Source organism: Hemiscyllium ocellatum, chromosome 26 (assembly GCF_020745735.1).
Source record: "Hemiscyllium ocellatum isolate sHemOce1 chromosome 26, sHemOce1.pat.X.cur, whole genome shotgun sequence".
Lineage (NCBI taxonomy): Eukaryota > Metazoa > Chordata > Chondrichthyes > Orectolobiformes > Hemiscylliidae > Hemiscyllium > Hemiscyllium ocellatum.
The window spans coordinates 12,553,582-12,575,985 of NC_083426.1; the positions used below are offsets into that span (position 1 = coordinate 12,553,582).

The window sequence follows — 22,404 nt, forward strand, 5'->3', positions numbered from 1 at the left end:
CCCATTGGGGTATTAACCCCCAATTGTTTCCAAATGTTCTCCAGGAGTTTACCTAACGTGTTGTTTCTGTTTCCCAGACAGAGCATTGCGATGGTCCTCGTTGGTTCAGTCTCTGGGTAATGACTCCAGTGACTCTCCTTCCATATTAAGGGTTAAGGTGGGGGCACTGCCTTCAGCATTGTGGCTGGGGGTGAGCACGGTTGGTGAAGGGTGTCAGCCCTTTTGATCTTCGAAGAATAATGTTTTAGGGTTAAATTCCACCCTCTGGCTCACTGTGGTCTCAGAAGCTGGTTTTCTATATCCTCTTCGTCATTTAACTCCTTGTAGACATTGCAGTACACACTTATTTCAAAGTGAGAAACAGAGCTGAGAGACTGACATCATGAACTTTGTGAATAAAACGATGTGGACTTTGATTCTCCTCATCTGTTCCATTCCCGGTGAGTGATCATCTGAGTTGTATATTCAGATAATCAATGTCTGTTGAAGTCCACTGTGTGGTTTTTGCAGTGGACATGTTTAAATTGCTGAAGATGTATAAAGGGATAAAGGCAAGCTTATGGCACAATGGGTAACATTGTTATTGCCATGTCAAATGCTGAGAATTTGATTCTCATTCAGCACATTTTGCAAAGGAATGTGTATTCTCACAAAGCCAAACAGGATCATTATCAACCTGCAAATCCTTCCAACATGCCCAGGGCAGGGAGCAGGACTGGGTGAGGTTCCAAGTCATGATCATTCAATGCAGGTTGCCACCCTTCACATTGCAACGACTCAGGAAGTGATAAGCTGCAGGAAACAGACACAGCATGTGCTTTGTCTGCCCCATGCATACCTGTACAACATTACAAAATGTACGACTTCTGCTGAACATTTTATAATCCCAGGTAACAGAGTTCCCAAATTCTTCAGAGCAGCATTAATTATTAATTAAATAAAAAGGACAAGTAATGTTGATTTTAAATCAAAAATAAAGTATCATAATTATCTAATTTGTCCAAAATTTTCAATTTTCAGTAGCCACTAAAACAGGGATGGAAGTAAGCCCTCAAACAAAACATCTTGAGTTTGCTTTTATTTCTGTTATTTTAGTTTAGAAATGCAGTTCATTAAGTATTCATCAGTGAGGCTCAGTCACAAAAGCAGATGGATGTTTTACACTTCTCTTTGCATAACAAAGCTTTTTTTCCTTTCAGTCTAACTTGAATCAAGTTGCTTACTATCTTTCAATCCCATTGGTTTACATGTTACAATGTAACACTGCAATAAAAGTATTGTTCATCATTGCAATCTCTCCATTAATGATTTTGAAACACTCAAGATTAAAATTCCCAGTGTTGCATGACTCTAGGCTACAACACAATGAATTCTATTACATGAAACCTTCCTGAAACATGTTGTGCTCTGCCTACCAACTTCATACAGAATACTTCACAGATGTGCATCCCTCTGTTTTCACAATTCTCTTTTTTTCAAAGCTTCCTTTATTCAATAAGGTCTGTGTTTCCTGGTTTTCATCACCTTTCAGCATTCATGAATTTTCCTCCCTTTCTTCTCCCCTCTCCACCTCTTCACTGAGGTTTAAAACCCTTTTTGTCACTTTGCTTGAAAATTCTTCCCCACACAAAGGGCGGTTCTCCCAACAAGCCTGTTAGTCTGGTATTTATTGAAGTAAATTTACCCCGTCATCAACAGGCTGCTGCTCCTCTTCCACACCGGGACACAATGTAGCAACAATTTAAACATTTTCTCATTAAGCATCACTCAAGAAAAGTCAGTAAATAATTCTGTTATTTTCCTCTCCTCACACTGACAACAATGTGTGATTACAAACCATCCTGCCTTTACTGCCCTCGAGATCCTGCACATTGATCTCTCTCTCCCATTGTGAACCATTCTTTACTGAACTTCAACTCTCTTCCTCTCCCACATCAGGTCTCTCATCATCTTCCTGGATCACCTGTTGTATTTGCCCCTTGAGCCCTGGACATGTAGACCCTGAGCCCACCATGAGTCTACACACAGCCCCGTCTCCTCCCTGGATGAAACCCACCTTCTCCAGTCGGAGGAAGAACCCTTCAGCACCTGTGCCCTCTTTTATACTAATCCTCAACCGACTCCAATCCAGGCCTGTCACTCAGGCTGCTCTCCAGGGGGACAACATTTTGATGATGTCACACACGGTGGAGTTAGAGCCCACAGCGGGCAGCACAAACCCAATTTCAAGATTGTCCCAAAGCTCGACCAATGGGGTAACAAAATATCCCGACTGTTTCAATCATTCCCTGGGAATTTGGAACAGCCTGAGGTTGTGATAAGGGATTAATTTCACCATGTGCGAGATGCAATGTAGCTGATTAAAACATATCTGTGTATATTAAGGAGTTTTTTCCTGTTAAATTTTTGAAATATTGTCTCCTCAGTTACAGGTGCTTTATGCGCAGACAAACACGTAACGGGAATATTGGGAAGAGCGATCACAATATCTTGTCACTAGGAAGCACGGTGGTACCAGTCACACATAAAATATTGGTGTCTCGGATGGACTCGCCAGTGTCATGTTAAAGCAAAGACAAATTGGCCAAATGGGAGAATATCAATCACTGACAACAAAACACAAGGAATATTTCTTGTCACAATGAAGAATCTTCAATGGGGAGATGCAGGATGGTACAGCTGTGGGATTGAGATTCCTGGCCATGACCCGATGTTTAATGTAAAGCTGCACATCTCACATGGTAAATGTCTCAGTGATTTTTTAAAATTACTCTCATCTGATATATCTGATCAGTGTTTTATCCAGGAAGAAAATTGACCAAGTGTTGAAGAATATTTGATCTTTAATCTGTCAATAATTGTTTCTTTCCCACAGAAGCTGTCTCTGTTCTTGGACTTCAATATTTATCCCGAAATAATGCCTTATGTTTTGAGGGATCAGTGACAGTCTCCTGTGAGTCTGCCCAAGGATCCCGCCCCATTCACTACACATGGTCTGAGAAGAGCTGAAAATGTGTTGCTGGAAAAGCGCAGTAGGTCAGGCAGCATCCAAGGAGCAGGAGAATCGATGTTTTGGGCCTGAAGAAGGGCTCATACCCGAAACGCCGATTCTCCTGCTCCTTGGATGCTGCCTGACCTGCTGCGCTTTTCCAGCAACACGTTTTCAGCTCTGATCTCCAGCATCTGCAGTCCTCACTTTCTCCATGGTCTGAGAAGACCCCATCTCAAGATTCAAAGATCTCTGACACCAATAAACTGGATCTACATTGTCAAACCTTCACACAGCAACATCATCAATATTACTGCACAGCCTCAAATTCTCAGGGAACAAAACCCAGTGAAATTTTTCTTGCATCAGTCCACATTGTAACAGAGAAGAACTGCAGTTATAAAATAAAAACCAATGGCATCAGTAAGTGTGATACACATGTTTATTATCTCATTCTGCAAAACTGAAATTTATAAAATGCACTCCACTTGTTTCATTGTCAGTTCTGATTTAAACCAATACTCTGTACCGTAGTTGGAAAATGAACAGGTACATAAAATATTATCCACAGCATGGATAAACCTTGCAACAACTCCAATAATCCCCACAAATTAAAATAATGTTTAATTGACAGGTAAGTTACATTTTTCCTAACAGATGGAATTTTCAGTTCAGTACGTGACTTTTGTGTCCAGATTTCGGACAGATATTGGGGATAGAGTGGAGATCAGTTGTACAATGAAATGTCTGTAAATATTGCCTGCAGCCATTTCCTGATCTGATCTGTTTGAGCTGTCAGAGAAGAAGCAAGCCAGCATCAAGTCGAAGAGACACACGGGAACTGTATTTGGAACTATCAGCAGCAGCTCATGTGGCTGCACTCTCACTTTTGATGCCAGCATGTTGGGGGTTCCAGTTCCCCTTCGGGGTTAAAATTCAGCTGGATCCCACTGCCCAGCAGAGAGAAGTAATGCTGTGCTGTGGCAGGTGAGATAGTGTCGATAAGGTGAGAAACTGAGAACCTGTTCCCCCTTTAGGAATGGCACCATTTGTAAACTATTTAAGGAATAGAGGTTCTCCTGGTATCCAAGCAAGCATTCATTCTTCAATCAATGTTACTAAACATTTCAATGGCATTGGCTGCTGCAAATTAACTTCAACTTATTAGAGTCATAGAATGACAGAGATGTACAGCAAGGAAACAGACCCTTCAAACCAACCCGTCTATGCCAACCAGGTATCCCAACCCAATCTAGTCCCACCTGCCAGCTCCCAGCCCATATCCCTCCAAACCATTACTATTCATATACCCATATAGATGCCTTTTAACTGTTGGAATTGTACCAGCCTCCACCACTTCCTCTGGCAGCTCATTCCACACAGCTACAACCCTCTGCATGAAAACATTGCCACTTAGGTCACTTTATATCATTGCCTTCTCACCCTAAACTATGCCCACTACTTCTAGACTCCCCCACCCCAATGAAGAGACTTTGTCCATTTATCCAATCCATGCCTCTCATGATTTTACAGACCTCGATAAGGTCAGCCCTCAGCCTCCAATGCTCCAGGGAAAACAGCCCCCGCCTTTTTAAACTCTCCTGATAGCTCAAATACTCCAACCCTGACAACATCCTTGTAGATCTTTTCTGAACCCTTTCAGGTTTCACAACATCCTTCTGATAGGAAGGAGACCAGAATTGCACACAATATCCCAACAGTGGCCTAACCATTGTCCTGTACAGTTGCAACATGACCTCCCAACTCCTGTACTCAATACTCTGACCAATGAATCTGCACTCAATGGTCTCTTGTTCACGGAGTGTATAAGTCCTGCTAAGATTTGCTTTCCCAAAATGCATCACCTCATATTTATCTAAATTAAACCCCACCTGCCACTTCTCAGCACATTGGCCCATCTGATCAAGATCCCGAAGTAATCTGAGGAAAACTTCTTCGCTATCCACTACACCTCCAATTTTGGTATCATCTGCAAACTTACTAACCTTAGGCTCATACCCAAATCATTTGTATCAATGATAAAAAGTAGTGGACCACGTACTGATCCTTGTGGCACTCCACTGGTCACAGGCCTCCAAAACAAACTTCCACTACCAGCTTCTGTCTTCTACCTTTGAGCCAGTTGTGTTTAGTTCTCCCTGAATTCCATGAGATCTAACCTTGCTAACCAGTCTCTATGGGAAATCTTGTCAAATATACAAGTCCATTTAGATCACATCCACAGCTCTGCCCTCATCAATCCTCTTTGTTACTACTTCAAAAAGCTCAATCAAGTTTGTGAGACATGATTGAATATGCACAAAGCCATGTTGACGATCCCTGATCAGTCCTTGCCTTTCCAAATACATGTACATTCTGTCCTTCAGGATTTCCTCCAAAAACTTGCCCACTACCAATGTCAGGCTCTCTGGTCTGTAGTTCCCTGGCTTGTCCTTTACCACTTTTCTTAAAGAGTGGCACCACATTCGCCAACCTCCAGTCTGCCAGCACTTCACCTGTGATCGTTGATGATACAAGTATCTCAGCAAGTCCACCAGTTTCCTCATTTCCCCTCCCCCCACCTTACCCCAGTTCCAACCCTCCAGCTCAGCACCATCCGCAATACGTGCCCCACCTGCCAATCTCCCTTCCCACCTGTCCGCTCCACCCTCTTCTCTGACCTATCACCTCCATCCCCATCCCCATTCACCTATTGTAATATTTGCTACCTTCTCCCCAGCCCCACCCCTCCATTTATCTTTCCACCCCGGAGGATTTCTGCCTCTATTCCTGATGAAGGGCTTTTGCCTGAACGTCGATTTTCCTGCTCCTCGGATGCTGCCTGACCAGCTGTGCTTTTCCTGCACTACTCTAACCAAAATTACAGATCTGAGTCTGACATCAGTGGTGGGTAAGTTGTTGAAGGGGATTTTGAGCGTTCCGATTTACAGGCATTTAGAGAGGCAAGAACTGATTCGGGATAGCATGTGGGAAATCGTGCGTTCTAAACTTGATTGAGTTTTTTTGAGAATGTAGCCAAAAATGTTGCGAGAGCAGAGCAGTAGATGTTGTCCATATGGACTTTAGGAACAAGGTTCCACATGGTAGACTGAGTCATAAAGTTAGATCACATGGAATTCAGGGTGAGCTTGCCAATTGAATCAAAATTAGCTTGATGGCAGGAGACAGAGCGTGGTGGAGGGTCATTTGTTTGGATTGGAGGCCTGTGATCAGTGGTGTTCTGCAGGGATCAGTGTAATTTATGCAAATAATTTGAATGAGAAATTAGAAGACATGGTTAGTAAGTTCACGGATGGCACCAAAATTGGTGGTATTGTTGACAGTGACAAAAGTTATTTACGATTGCAAAGGGATCTTGATCAATTGATCCTATGGACTGAGGATTGGCAGATGGAGTTGTATTTGGATCAATGTGAGGTATAGCCTTTTGGTAAAACAAACAAGGACAGGACTAATACAATGAAAAGTAGGGCCCTGGGTAATGCTGTCGAACAGAGAGACCCAGGGGATCTTTAAAATGTTCACCAGAGATAGACAGGGTGGTTCAGAAGGTACTTAGCATGTTTACAATCATTTCTCAGACCACTGAGTGTCGGAGTTGGAACCTCACGCTGCACCTGTACAGAATAATGGTGAGGCCACTTTTGGATTACTGTGCACAGTTTGAATCAACCTGCTTCAGGAAGATTATTATTAAATTGAAGATTTACTAAGATTCACCGAAGATTTCCTAAGATGTTGCTGTGACTGGAGGGTTTGAGTGATAGGGATAGGCTGGGACGTTTTCCCCTGGAGCGGAGGAGGTTGGGAGGTGACTTTATCGAGGTTTATAAAATCATGAGGGATCTAGATAAGGTGTTTAGCAAAGGTTGTTTTCACGAGGCTGGCAGAGTTTAAAGTGAGGGGTCATGTTTTCACAGTGAGAGGAGAAAGATGTAAAATGAACCTGAGAGGCAACATTCTCACTCAGAGAGTGGCTCATATGTGGAATGAGCTGCCAGAGCACATGGGAGATGATGGGTCAGTTGCAACATTAAAAACACATTTGGATCAATACATAAATAGGAAAGACTTGGAGGGAACGCGCCAAATGCAAACAAGTGGGACTGGTTTGTTTTGAGAAACGTGTTCATCGCGGATGTATTAAACTGCAGGGACTATTTCTGTGCCACATGAGTCTATGACAGTGAATGGAATAATGAAGGGAAAAGTGTTGGTGGTTTCTAGCTTTTCAAATACAGTCAGTTTTCTAATAAATGTTTATTTCCCAAAAAGGAAAGTTTCCTGAACTTCAGTTTTAATCACAACCAAATGTCTCATGCTCTGGGGGTTTAGTCACAGTCTCCTGTGAGTCTGCCCGAGGATTCCTCCCCATTCACTACACATGGTCTGAGAAGACCCCATCTCAAGATTCAATGATCTCTGACACCAATAAACTGGAGCTACATTGTCAATCCTTCACACAGCAACATCATCAATATTACTGCACAGCCTCAAATACTCAGGGAACAAAACCCAGTGAAATTGTTCATGTCTCAGTTCCCAGTTATCTGTTGTTCAAGTCAGTAATAAAGTAAATTGTAATTTAATTTTCCCACATAACTCACTGAGCTGTGCTGCTTTACTTTGCTACAATATACCAATGTCCTGTACAGCCGCAACATGACATCCCAACTCCTGTACTCAATACTCTGACCAATAAAGTAAAGCATACCAAATGCCTTCTTCACTATCCTATCAACCTGCGACTTCACATTCAAGGGGCTGTGAACCTGCACTCCAAGGTCTCTTTGTTCAGCAACACTCCCTAGGACCTTACCATTAAGTGTATAAGTCCTGCTAAGATTTGCTTTCCCAAAATGCAGCACCTCGCATTTATCTGAATTAAACTCCATCTGCCACTTCTCAGCCCATTGGCCCATCTGGTCTAGATCCTGTTGTAATCTGTGGAAGCCTCTTCACTGTCCACACCTCCAATTCCACTGTCGGAGTATTGCGTGCAATTCTGGTCTCCTTTCTATCGGAAAGATGTTGTGAAACTTGAAAGTGTTCAGATAGGATTTACAAAGATGTTGCCAGAGTTGGAGGATTTGAGCTATAGGGAGAGGTTGAACAGGCTGTGGCTGTATACCCTGGAGTGTCGGAGGCTGAGTGGTGACCTTATAGAGGTTTACAAAATTATGAGGGGCATGGAAAGGATAAATAGACAAAGTCTTTTCTCGGGGATCGGAGAGTCCAGAACTAGAGGGCATAGGTTTAGGGTGAGAGGGGAAAGATATAAAAGAGATCTCAGGGCCAACCTTTCCACACAGAGGGTGTTAAGTATATGGAATGAGCTGCCAGAAGAAGTGGTGAAGACTGGTACAATTGCAGCATTTAAGAGGCATTTGGATGGGTATATGAATATGAAGGGTTTGGAGGGATATGGGCTGGGTGCTGGCAGGTGGGACTAGATAGGGTTGGGATATCTGGTCGGCAAGGACAGGTTGGACAGAAGGATCTGTTTCCATGCTGTACATCTCTATGACTCTATACTGCAGTGTAAACAGAGGATAAATGTTTGAAACATCAAGCAGTCTTGTTTCCTTCAAATGATTTTGCATCTCTTCTGTTTTACACAGTTACGTTGTCTGGGATGTGATGCGCTGGGTACTCTTCACTCTCCTGGTGATTTGTTCTGTTTCAGTCACAATGTTTACACGAAAACATTAGGTGAGCATCATGGCCTTTACAAGAATGATTTTGAGCACTCTAAGTTCCCCATCAATGAGGTGGCTCTGGGTGGAGGGGTTTCGAAGCAGGAGACACAGTTTGAGAAGAATGGGTTGACTATTTGGGACTGAGATGAGCAGGAATTTCTTCACTCAGAGAGTGATGGTTTGTTGGAATTCTCTGCCCCAGAGAGCTCTGGAAGCTCCAGCCTTGAGTATATTCAAAACAGAGATCGATAATGTTCTGGGTAATAAAGTTAGGGAGGGACGTGGGGTTAATGCAAGAAAACATGGTATTCAGGCAGAAGATCTGCTCTGAACCAGGTGAATGCTGCCGGAGCCTGGAGGGGCAGAATGGCCTACTTTGGTCCTGCCTCATCTCTTTCCATGATGACCTCATGATGTTAAACGCTGTCATTGTACCAGCCTCCACCACTTCCTCTGGCAGATCATTTCATAAATGCACATCCTCTGCATGAAAACGTTAATCCTCAGGTAATTTTGAAATAATTTCCTTCTCACCTTCAACCTCTGCTCTCTAGGTCTGGACACCCCCAGAGATGAAAAAGACCTTGGCTGTTCGCCCTGTCCATGCCCTCATTTAAATCTCACTGGATAACATAGTCATGTGTTCTAATCTGGAACAAAAACAATGTAAATGTTGTTGGGTAGAGAGACAAGAGAGCTAGTGTGTAAATGTTTGATTGGACAAAACCTTGTTATCTGTTAAAATATTAAGATACATTTGTTGCTGTTCGAATGAATTGATCTGTTCAGCATTTATTGGTATGTACAGCTCCCATGCAGACATTAATAAACATTTAAACACAGAAACCTGAGTCTTGTCTGATATAAAGAGGAAACACAGCATTGAATCCCCCTTTCTGGGGCTCTCATAGAACATAGGAAGCGTCAGAGAACAACAGGAGGTGGGGTTATCCCAAGTCACTGTCACTTTGTCATTCACATGGGGAGGGTTAGGGCCAATAAGGTCTTTGAAAATTCTCACAGACATGAGCTCTGATGGGAAATTAGGGACATAATGGCTATAGAGGGAGAATGAACAGAAATGGTAAGGTGACAAAAGATCACTGGATCCACAGGGACAGCAACAATAAAGAGAGGAAGAAGGATCATTCTACACCACAGGTAGAGTCTGTTGTTAATTCACAGGAACGACCCACTCTGTGTCTGCAGGATATGGAGCACCTTATCGAAACTACTAATAATTCTGAAGAATAATCAATGGACCCAAAACAGTAATTCTGCTTTCTCTCCACAGACATTGCCAGACCTGCTGTGTTTCTCCAGCAATTTCTGTTTTTGTCACAAAGACATTTCACCAATCCTGACCCAGTCGCTGCACAATAACTGTGTAAAATGACAGACACCCAATTACAGTGTGGGGGTGGAGACAGTAATTCATATTTTGGGAGGGGGAGGAGAGCTGCATTAAAATTCTATGAATTTGAAACCTAGTCGTGGCAATTGCATCCACCGTGCATCCACTGATTCAGTCCTACCACTGGCATCAACTTACACTTCAACAACAGGTCACTCATTCTCCAAAAATAAACATTACAGGTGAAGGCCTGAAGCAATTATTACCAACAATGTTGTTCACCCTCAGGGTCTTATTAACGACGTGAATGTAACCAGACAAGTACATTTTAAAGGGCCACTTGGGTTTGGTATTTCTGTAATGCACTGCATGGCAAACAGTGGAAGGCAGCAATCCTCAGTTACAATGGCCATACACTGAATTGTCAATCTGTGAGGAGATAGTCTGTAATGTGTAAGGCTCCTTGGTTGTGCCAATGACATTTGGATGAGGGTACACACATTGGACATCCCAATGGGGTTATGACAACATTTCCCCTGAATTTTCACACTCTCTCTTTCTCTCCCTCACACACAGGCACAAACATTTTCTCTGTCCCTCTCTCCTCCAACAACCCTTGCTACACACAAACACACCCACACAGAAGTCTATGAGGTGAACTCCATTTGCAAATTAGTATTTGCAGATACTTTCTATTTTGTTCAAAAACACACAATCTATATGTAGTCAGTCAATGTGACTTTTCCTAAATTCCTACCCGCACAATAAAACCAGTCTGACTCCATGTAGGGACACACACTCTAACCTCATCCCTATAATACATTGTCTGAGCTGAGATGTCATTTCTTTATTTACTGATAAGTCCTTAAGATATACCGGGGCGGTGACGAGAGAAATTCTGGGATTTACATATTAATCAATTGAAATCTGCATCCCATTCTACATGACCACAGACTTCACAGCAATCTCGGTTTCTCTAATACATTGCATCCATTGTGTGACACTTTGATCTTTTACTGAAAAATCCTGTGCCCTATGTATCCTGCCCCACTGACTCCCTGACAAAGGAGTTGTGCTCTGAAAGCTTGTACTTTCAAATAAACCTGTTGGACTATAACCTGGTGTTGTGTGATTTTCAGCTTTGTCCATCCCAGTCCAACAGCACCCCTCCACATCCTGAATCTTCTTGCCAGTGGCTCATATCCAGCAGACAGTGAGTGCTGAGCCTGAGTCTGAATGACAGTTGTTCACCTCTCCAAGGAGACAGCTAGACATACGGCTCGGGATTGATAGTGATGGTTGATGCCTCCATCCCCATCGATCCAGTTTAAGGACTGTCTCTGACATACCGACCTGCTGTGATTGTGCTTGTCTCTGCATTTTCACAACTTCAATAAAATTACACCTGACAACTCTGAAGATTGAAGCCATTATCTTTATCCCACTGCAATCACCTTTCCTTAGCCACTGACTCCTCCATCTCCCTGTCCAACAGAGCTCTCATCCACGATATTGTTAGCTCCATACTGAATGATTCCAACATCATTCCAGCTGGCCTTGAATCTTCCACCATACATCAACTTATACTCATCTATATCTCTGCTCCACCTTTACATCTTTGAAGGTGCTATATAAATGCAACTTGCCATATTCGCAAACATACAAACAAGGCAAGGCGTTGAAAGAAATAAACGTGCTTCTCACCTCACTGCTTTTAGAAAGCTGCAAATCCACCTATCATTCTAAAACAATTTGAACTTTTATCCCAAACATCGCAATCCAAATGAATTTCAATAGAATTGAATAATTTTAAAATTTTATCCAATGAAAATTTAAATCTGGTAAAATACTTTTCCTCCCAAAATTACTTTATTTCTAAAAATGTTTCTGCCTGCAGCATGCTGCGAGTGAATGGCTCATTGTAAAGGAAAACAAATTCAGTTTGGGCCCATTCCATTAAAACCTCAAACAGGTTCCTGGTCAATGAGGAATGCAACTGGGAATTATAGAATCCCTACAGTGCAGAAAGAGGCCATTTGGCCCATCTGGTCTGCACCATCCATCTGAAGAACATCCCACCAGACCCAGAACCCCACTCTGTTCCCATAGCATCACATTTCCCATGGCTAACCCACTGAGCCTGTACATCCCTGAACACAATGGACAATTTAGCATAACCACTCAACCGAACTTGCACATATTTAAAGTTAAAAATCACACAACATCAGGTTACAGCCCAACAGTTTAATCTGGAAGTGCACGCTTTCGGAGTGCTGCTCCTTTGTCAGGTAGATAGAGGAGTAGGATCACAGGATGCAGAATTTACAGCAAAAGATATTTAGACAGTGAGAGGAAACTGTAGCACCTGGAGGAAACAAACGCAGACACAGGGACAACATGCAAACTGCACACAGTCACCCAAGGTTTGAACTGAACCCAGGTCACTGGGGCTGTGAGGCAGCAGTGCTAACCACTGAGACAGTGTGCTGCCCTTTTTTGAGAAGTTGAGGTGTAAAAAAACAAGTTTCCACACTTGTTGCATGGTTTGATGTTCATTGTTGTTTGACACAAGAAGAAAAAAAGTGTGAATATTATCAAGGGGGATGTGTGATAGATACCCATGGATGTACAATGAGACTCAGTGTTAGTTACTTTTGGCTGCACATTGGAGAGAGAGCTACCCTGGAACAGCACTTACTGGAGGCTAATATTGTGGGCCCTGGTACATTTGAAGGACATTGTTGGATGTGGATTGAACAAACAGTGAACTGATGTCCTGAGCAGGATGTCATATGTCATCTGAATATGTCTGCAGCCACGTTTGCACAGCCACTGATAGAAATGGTCAGTGGAGAGGCATTCAGAAAAGGCAGGGTGGGGGCCGTTTTCTTAGAGCCCACGTCAGTGTTAATGAACAGGATATTGTGGGTGGTGCACTCTGGGTCATTCATGGCTGTACTGAGAGTTTTCAGACCCAGCCCTTTGATCACAATCTCTGGGAAGGAAACCTCCTGGGACAGACTCATGTCCATGTTGTGGGTGGATCACTGCACCATTCCAGAGCAAATGGGACATCCATCCAAATGGGGGAGGGGCTTTTGGCAGCTCCAGGTCCTGCAATTGTTTGTCTCAGAAGAACGGCCTTTTAAAAACTGCTGAGTGCCCATCTACCAGGATAAGGATTTTGAAATGAGTTTGAAGGAGTGTACTGTACCTTTAAGAGGGAGTGAAGGCTAACAAACACCTGCCATGTCACAAAGTCTGCTGGAAAAATTAAAGTTGAAATGTTTTGGCTGTAACCTAGATACCTGATTTTTTTGTTCAGCAGTTTCGAATTTCACCAGTCTGTTTAAATTATGCCCCAGGATACCAAAACCCAATCGAATTTGAATTTTCATGTTTGACAACATTGAACCAATGAGACAATGTGATGTTTTGGGGTATCAAAAGCAGGCATTTTGGACAGGTAGCCAGAAAAAGAGCACCTTCTGCCATCAACAGACTGCTTTTCAAAACACTTTCTGAAAGGGGCCTTATTTTTCGTATGAAAAATCTGTGCAGTGGAAGACCAAAGATGACCAAAGAATATTTACAGACAGAGGAGGATCGACACTGCTCTCTGGATTTGAAAATTTAGTAGGGGCTTTATTGTATCAATATATTGCTATCGATTGGGCGGTTTATAACAAACCTTTAAGAGAAAGGATGGTTAGAGTTGTAAATAATTGCTGTTTAATGTTCATTTTAGAGCTAAATAATAAAATTGTCATTTGTTTTCTTTAAATAGTAGAGTTTGGGTCGTTCACCAGAGGGATCCTCACCTTGGAACTGAAGCTCACTCCCAGTTACTCCATCACAGCTCACTTCCCCCTAAATTTTCTCTCCGTTATTGAGTTTGTTTATCTGCCTGAAATTGGCCCCATGGCTTGTTTACTTTTATTTCACTCATAATTAATAATGCCACTCTAAAGTAATTGAGAACTATGTCGCATGGGATTATAATATGTTCAGGAGAAGATATGGCGGAAATGAAGCAGAGGGTGTCCTTCTCCTGTACACCTCAGAGTTCAGATCCTAACACAATAATTATTCAGCATCAACAGGAGGCAGATTCTGAAAACAAACAAAATATTCTAAAAAATTCTATTTTAGCTCCATGATTATTTTTTGCAAAACAAATCTATATTTGTCAAACACTGTTGAAATGTTCTAACATGAGAGAACGAGCCACTTGTCATTCAGCTGAGATTTCACTATAACTACTGACCTTGGGTCAACCTGATCTTCACCACCGAATCCTTTAACTGTCTTGATTTCAGAATTTTCTATTCTTTCAGTGAAAAATAATTTAGTTCTTCTGTTAAACATAACTGATAGGAGAAAAAAATCTCCAGAATAAAATTTCAACCTCTGGCTCACTGTGGTTTCAGTCGCTGGCTTCCTTTATCCTCTTCCGTGTGTAACTTCTTGTAGACATTGCATTACACACTTATCACAATGTGAGAAACAAGAGCTGAGAGACTGATATCAATACTTGAACTGGTCTTTGTGAATAAAATGATGTGGACTTTGATTCTCCTCATCTGTTCCATTCCCGGTGAATGACCATCTGAGTTATATATTCAGATAATCAATGTTTGATAAAGTTTATGGTCTGGTATTTCCAGTCAAGTTGTTTAAATATCTGGAAGTTTGTAAAGGACCAAAGGAAGATTGTATGAAACAGTGAGGAACATTGTTATTGTTGTGACAAATGCTCAGAGTTCAATTCACATTCCAGCACATTTTGCAAAGGAATGTGTATTCTGATAAAGCCAAACAGTTTCAAAGTTAGAAATCACATAGCACCAGGTTATAATCCAGCATGTTTATTTGGAAGGACTGGCTTTCGGAGCGCTGCTCCTTTGGTAGATAGCAACCTGATGAAGGAACAGTGCTCCAAAAGCTAGTAATTCTAATGAAACCTTTTGGACTATAATCTGCTGTTGCATTATTTTTAACGTCACCCAACCGAGTCCAACACTGTCACCTCCTCAAATAAGGTTCACGATCAATCTACAAATCCTTCCAAAATGTCCATGGTAAGGAGCAGGACTGGGTAAGGTTCCAGGTCAGCCTTACACAATGCAGAGTGACACCCCTCACATTACAGCGACTAGCTTCAGGTGAGTAACAAGCTGCAGAAAACAGACACAGCATGGACTTTGTCTGCCCCATGTGTCTCTAAATATGGAAGTCTTTGAGGTTTAAAGGAACAAATTTAAAAATACCCGAACAACATCACAAAATGCCATATCTTCTCCTGAACATATTATAATCCCATGCGACATAGTTCTCGATTTCTTTAGGCATTATTAATTATCAGAGAAATAAAAAAGGACCAAAAAATATTTCTTTAAAGTGAAAAAAGCAGCATAATCCTTTTAATTTGCCCAAAGTTTTACATGTTCAGTACATACTGAAAACTGGAGTGGGAACAAATTCTCAAAAAACACCATCTTAAATTTGCTTTTATTTCTTTTCTTTTTGAAGTGCAATTCATTAAATATTGTTTTGTGAGGTTCTGTCGCAAAAGAAGGTGGTTGGTTTATATTTCTCTTCACAGAAAAAACCTTCTTCCTTCCAGTCCAACATGAATCAAGTTGCTTAATCTCTTTCATTCTCTTTGATTTATACATTACAATGTAACACTGCAATAAACTTATTGTACATCATTACAATCTCTCCATTTAGGATCAAGAAATTTTGAAACACTACGATAAAAATTCCCATTATCGCATTACTCTTGGCTACAAAACATTTAATTCAGATCCATGAAACGTTCCTGCAAGATGTTTTTTGCTTTCGCTATGGAAAATAAAGAGCATGAAGGCATGTGAAGGGTTAAACATGAGGACTGGTGGAATGTTACAAGGATCTGTGGAATACTCCATCAGTCGGGTATGGAACAATGGCAGTATCATTATGTTAGTTGGGCAGTATAATTAGGTTAGGTACCAACGGCAGCATAATCAGGTTAATCAAAGCACATGACATACAAGTGTTCGCATGATGTAATAGGGTCAACCTGGGGCTGAAGACCATTGTCACAGATGTAATAGTAAATATCTAATCACTATATAGTAAAGTAAGAATAAGTTTGAAGTAGAAAAAAACCATAGCGGCAGAAGTAGAGACATAACATGAACGAACATCATTGGTTTGTTGCATAACTGCAGAAAGATAACCCTGACTAACACAATTGGACATGCTGATAAACCTGAAGAAAGCATGATAACTAAGAGATATTAAAAATAACAGACCCCGAGGTGCAGGGGCAATCATGAATTCGCTTTCTGATTGTTCAGGCTTTTGTTTGCAAATAAAAGATCATCTGCTTGAAGAACTCACCACGTCTCCTGGTAATTCTCCACGGTATCACCCACCAACTTCATGCAGAATACCTCATGGACAGAAACCTGAATTGTGCATCTCTCTGTTTGGTAATCCCCTTTCTTTTTAAAGCTTCCTGCTTCCAATGAGGTCTCTTTTTCCTCCCCTTCATCACATTTAAACATTCATGTATCTTGCTCCCTGTCTCTTTTCTGAAAGTTATTAAAGTCGATCCAGTCATTAACAGGCTGCTCCTCTTCCACATCGGGACACAATATGGCAGCAATGTGAACATTTTCTCATGAAGCATCTCATCCAGAACAATCTGTAAACTATTTCTGTTATTTTATTATCCATACAATGACAACAATGTGTAATTACAATTCATCCTGCCTTCACTGCCCTCCAGATCCTGCACATTGATCTCTCTCTCCCCTCATGAACCATCCTTTGCTGAGCTTCAATTCTCTTCCTTTCCCACTTGAGACCTCTCATCATCTTCCTGGATCACTTGTTGTATCACCCCCTTGAACTCTGAAAATTCAGCCCCTGATCCCACCATGAGTCCACACACACATCACCCCCCCCCACCCCTCTCCTTCCTGAATGAAAGCCTCCTTCTCCGGTTGGAGTAAGGACCCTTCAGCACCTGTGCCCTCCTTCACACTGATCCCCAGCCGACTCCAATCCAGGCCTATCACTCAGGCTGCTCTCCAGGGGGGCAACATTTCAATGATGTCACACACAGTGGAGTTAGAGCCCACAGCGGACAGCACAAACCCAATTTCAAGATTGTCCCAAAGCACAACCGGGAGGTAAGAAAATATCCCGACTGTTTCAATCATTCCCTGGGAATATGGAACAGCCTGAGGCTCAGATAAGGGTTTAAATGAATGATTACCTTCATCATATACCGGATGGAATGTAGTTGCTTTAAATGCATCTGTGTTTATTAAACATTTATCTCCAGTTTAATTTCTGAAATATTGTCTCCTCAGTTTCAGGTGCTTTTGGACAGAGAAACACATAACAGGAATTTATCACAATATCTTGTCACCACGTAGAAGGTGGTAGCAGCCACACATGAAATATTGGTGTCACGGATGGACTTGTTCATGTAATGTTATAGCACTGACAAATTGGCCAAATGGGAGAATATCAATCACTGATAACAAAACACAAGGAATATTTCTTGTTACAATAAAGAATCATCAATAAGAAGATGCCGGATGGTACAGCTGTGGGATTCAGATTCCTGGTATTTACTCTGACCCCATGTCTAATGTAAACCTGCACATCTCTGAAGGTAACTGTTTCAGTGATTTTCTTAAATTACCCTTTGTTGATATGTGTGATCAGTGTTTTATCAAGGAAGAAAGGGGGTGACAAAGCGAGGAAGGGTATTTGTATATTCGATCTCTCAATAATTGTTTCTTTCCCACAGAAGCCGTCTCTGTTCCTGGGCTTCGATATTTATCCCAAACAAATGTCTCATGTTCTGGGGGTTCAGTGACAGTCTCCTGTGAGTCTGCCCAGGGATCCCTCCACATTCACTACACATGGTCTGAGAAGATGCCATCACAAGATTCAAAGATCTCTGACACCAATAAACTGGATCTACATTGTCAATCCTTCACACGGCAACATCATCAATATTACTGCACAGCCACAAATACTCAGGGAACAAAACCCAGTGAAATGGTTCATGTGTCAGTCAACAATGTAAGAGAGAAGAACTGCAGTTATAGGATACAGATCAACAGCATCGGTAAGTGTGATGCAAACAATGTTTGTTTATTATCTCACTCTGGGAAACTGTAATTGATAAAATGCACTCCATTTGTTTCATTGTCAGTTCTGAACAAAGATAATGGTTTACACTGTAGTTAGAAAATGAACAGGTTCATAAAATACTGCCCACAGCCTGCAGAAACATTGCAACAACTCCATTCTACATTGCAATCATTTGCTTCCTTCAACCAAAAACGTCACAAATGGGGGAGATACTAAACAAATATCTTGAATATTTTACTGTGGAGAAAGATATGGAGATTAGGAAACTCAGGGAAATAAACATTGATGTCTTGAAAATAGTACATGTTACAGAAGAGCAGTAGATGTTGTCTATATGGACTTTAGAAACAAGGTTCCACATGGCAGACTAATTCATAAAGTTAGATCTCATGTGATTCAGGTTGAGTTTGTCAATTGAATACAAAATTAGCTTAATGGCAGGAGACAGAGCGTGGTGGTGAAGGGTCGTTTTTTTGGATTGGAAGCCTTTGACTAGTGGTGTTCCACAGGGATCGGTGTAATTTATATAAACAATTTGAATGAGAAATTAGAAGGCATAGTTCGTAAGTTCATGGATGACACCAAAATTGATGGCGTTGTTGACAGTGACAAAGGTTATCTACAATTACGAAGGGATCTTGATCAATTGGGTCAATGGGCTGAGGAGTGGCAGAAGGAGTTTAATTTGGTCCAATGTGAGGTATAGCCTTTTGATAAAACAAACAAAGACAGGACTAATACAATTAAAAGTAGAGCCCTGGATAGTGCTGTCGAACAGAGAGACCCAGGGGATCTTTGAAATTTGCATCACAGGTGGACAGGGTGGTAAAGAAGGTATTTAGCATGTTTACTATCATTGCTCAGACCATTGAGGGGAGGAGTTGGAGCATTACGTTGAGCTAGTACAGAATAATGGTGAGGCCACTGTTGGAAACTACGTACACTTCTAGTCCCACTGCTTTCAGCAAGTTATTATGAAATTGAAGAGGTTTCAGCAAAGATTTACCAAGATCAAAGTTTGTGAGAAGATTTGTAGCTCGGGTGCCCGTTGTTATGTTTCTGTTCGCCGAGCTGGGAGTTTTTGTTGCAAACGTTTCGGCCCCTTTCTAGGTGACATCCTCAGTGTTTGGGAAACTCCTGTGAAGCGCTTCTGTGCTGATTCCTTCAGCATTTAGAGTGATTTGAATCTGCTGCTTCCTGTTGTCAGTTGCTGTCCACTGCAGTGGCCGGTATATTGGGTCTAGGTCGATGTGTCTGTTGATAGAATTTGTGGATGAGTGCCATGCCTCTAGGAATTCCCTGGCTGTTCTCTGTTTGGTGTGCCCTATAATAGTGGTGTTGTCCCAATCGAATTCGTGTTGTTTATCATCTGAGTGTATGGCTACTAAGGATATCTGGTCGTGTCGTTTCGTGGCTAGTTGGTGTTCATGGATGCGGGTTGTTAGCTGTCTTCCTGTTTGTCCTATGTAGTGTTTTGTGCAGTCCTTGCATGGGATTTTTGTACACTACGTTGGTTTTGCTCAGAGATTTCTCATAAATTCCAGTGAAATTTGTATTCAGTAAAAGTTTGACGAATAAATGCATAGTCTCATTTTGGAGTAATTTCCACCAACCCCATACTTACTTGACATGCCCCAAACTATACTTTCCCAAGACTCCTTCCACCCCTCAGACTCATGGTGGGAATCGTGGATGCAATAGTGATGACTGTAGCTCAGTACATGATTATGCACACTGCACTACATGTTCAGTTTGAAGGTTATAAACATCCTGTTAAATTTGCTTGAACAATTGTATTGCAATGTTTCAGGTACCTTCTGCATCAGGTGTCATCAAAGAGCTAAGATTCTTAATGATGACCAGGTAAGAATAATAAATATTAACTTGCTGTGTATTGTTTAGAAATTTGCAGAACATAGGATTTACAGCACAGAAATCAGCTATTTGATCCATCCGCGACATCCTGGCTCTTATGCCCCATGCAAGACTTCTCCCACACCTCTTCATCTAACCCTTCCAATTCCCACTTCCAACTCCTTCTTTCTTCACACGCTGATCAAATTATCTCTTAAATTTCACAATGTAACTTGACTCAACTCCTCCCTAAGAAAAAAGAAGTGGGCAATTCAGGAGAAACCTTGTTATCCAAAGATTGTCAGAAAGTGGAACTTATTGCCATTAGGGGTCCTTGAGGCAAATACTGTAAATCCACTCAGAGGGGCAGCTGGATAAGCACAGGAGGGTGAAATGAATAGTAAGATATGTTGATGAGATTGGATGAAAATGTATAGAGGAGGCTGGAGGAGAATTACTTTAGTACTGGGATGCATTACTTATTCTCCACTGGAAATAGAGTCATAGAAATGGACAGCACAGAAACAGATCCTTCGTTCCAACCCATCCATGCCCCAGCCTATTCGGCCTCCCCATTTAGCTCAAATCGTCCAACCCTGGCAACATCCTTGTCAGACCTTTCTGAACCTTTTAAGTTTCACAACTTCCTCCGATAGGAAGGGACCAGTACTGCACACAATAACAATTCATAATAAATTCTAATATACTGTATTGATTAATAATAATCAAGAAATTGCTTTCTCTTCGATATAACCCCAATCACCATTCAAGTGAAAGAAAAGCACTTTTTTTTTTCAATTTTAGGGATTAGCGTCAGTGGAAGAGAACTTGGTATATGCAAATATAAACCATGTTCAAAGGAACACAGCAGAAAGACAGAGAGCGAGAAGAAGCAACTTGAAGAATGATGAAATCACACACGCAGTGTTGGAATTTCAAAAGAAATCTTCATCACTGAGAGGTGGGCTGGCAATGCACACAGGTGACAACTCAGACAGTGTCACCTACAGTGAGCTCAACTTTCCAAACCAACCGCCAAAGGGGAATAAAAAAGCCCCAAAACGCAACACCCCTCAGGAATCTGGAAGGGACGTTTATGATGATATTGATTTTTAGGAAAACCATGATGAGATATTTGTACTGTTCATTTTTCCTTCTTTGCAATGCAGTTGTATTTAGTTTTGTCTGTTGTAAGCTGCCCGCACATTTACTTTGTCCAACTCCTTAGGACTTGATCCCAACAATTCCATGCTCAATCCAGTTTGGTTTCCTAAGCAGGTGGAATTAATTTACCTTTTATTCCCAAGTCTGGGTCACTTGCATTAAATAACAAGAGCAGAAGTCTAAATACCTAGCTGTTTGGCAACCCAATCAGTCCCCACCTCCCTGTCTCCCCTCACTCTAACCTCGGAGTTCACAGATTCCAGGTTGGAGCTCCATTCCTGGAGCTAAGTTCAAGAATCAAACTTGACATGCTAGCACGGCACTATGGGACCCTAATGATTGTGTGATACAGACTTTGCACATTGTTAAAAAGAGACGCAAAAGTTAAAGTTTTTGTTCTACTTTCATCAGGATTAAGCCACAAGAAACTAAACTTCAAAAGGGAATATCAATATAAACAGCATGAGAAGAGAGTGCAAGTTGTTTGGCTAATGGTTGACATGGAGATGCAGCAGGAACTGATAACCAGCAAGCTTAACTGATTAAACTCAGACCAGCCAAGTAGGCTCTGATTGGTTAAGGCTGCAATGATTAGCAAAATGCATGATTCTCTCCTCAATTAAAAAGGTGAGAAGTACAGACATATTCATTTTTCCTGGAAAGAACAGAGCCCTCAGTAGTAATATATGTAATTTCTAGCCTGCACAAATGAATCACACTGCAAGCCCAGTGGATAATCTGAAACTGGTTTCCAGTGTGTTTCTGTGCACAGGTGGGACTGTTCAATATTGTTCAACAGCAGCATCATGTCTAATGTTGGATATGTCACCCTGGGATTACAGTATGGGCTTGTTAACATGATTGGCTCACTGCTGGCCTGCAGTGTTGTCTGATATAGTCAGCCTACACACTTGGCATCACAGCAACATTAAAGCTGGCATTCCACAGTGTTTCTGGATTATAAGTGACAGTAAAAACATCAGAGTGTGGCAGCAGCCTAGGGCCTGGAGTGGAGTCGGCCTGGAGTAGAGTGGAGTGGGTAGTGGGTGTGGGGCCTAGAATAGAGTGGTGTGGACGGTGGGTGTGAGGTCTGGAGTAAAGTGGAGTGGGCAGTGAGTGGGGGTCCTGGAATAGAGGGGAGTGGGCGGTGGGTGGGG

At 41.8% G+C, this 22,404-nt stretch overlaps 1 pseudogene; it reads left to right on the forward strand.

Annotated features, from left to right (window-relative positions):
* The first annotated feature begins 397 nt into the window (after positions 1-397).
* LOC132828088 (uncharacterized) lies at positions 398-21,199 on the forward strand (annotated as a pseudogene).
* Positions 21,200-22,404: the final 1,205 nt, after the last annotated feature.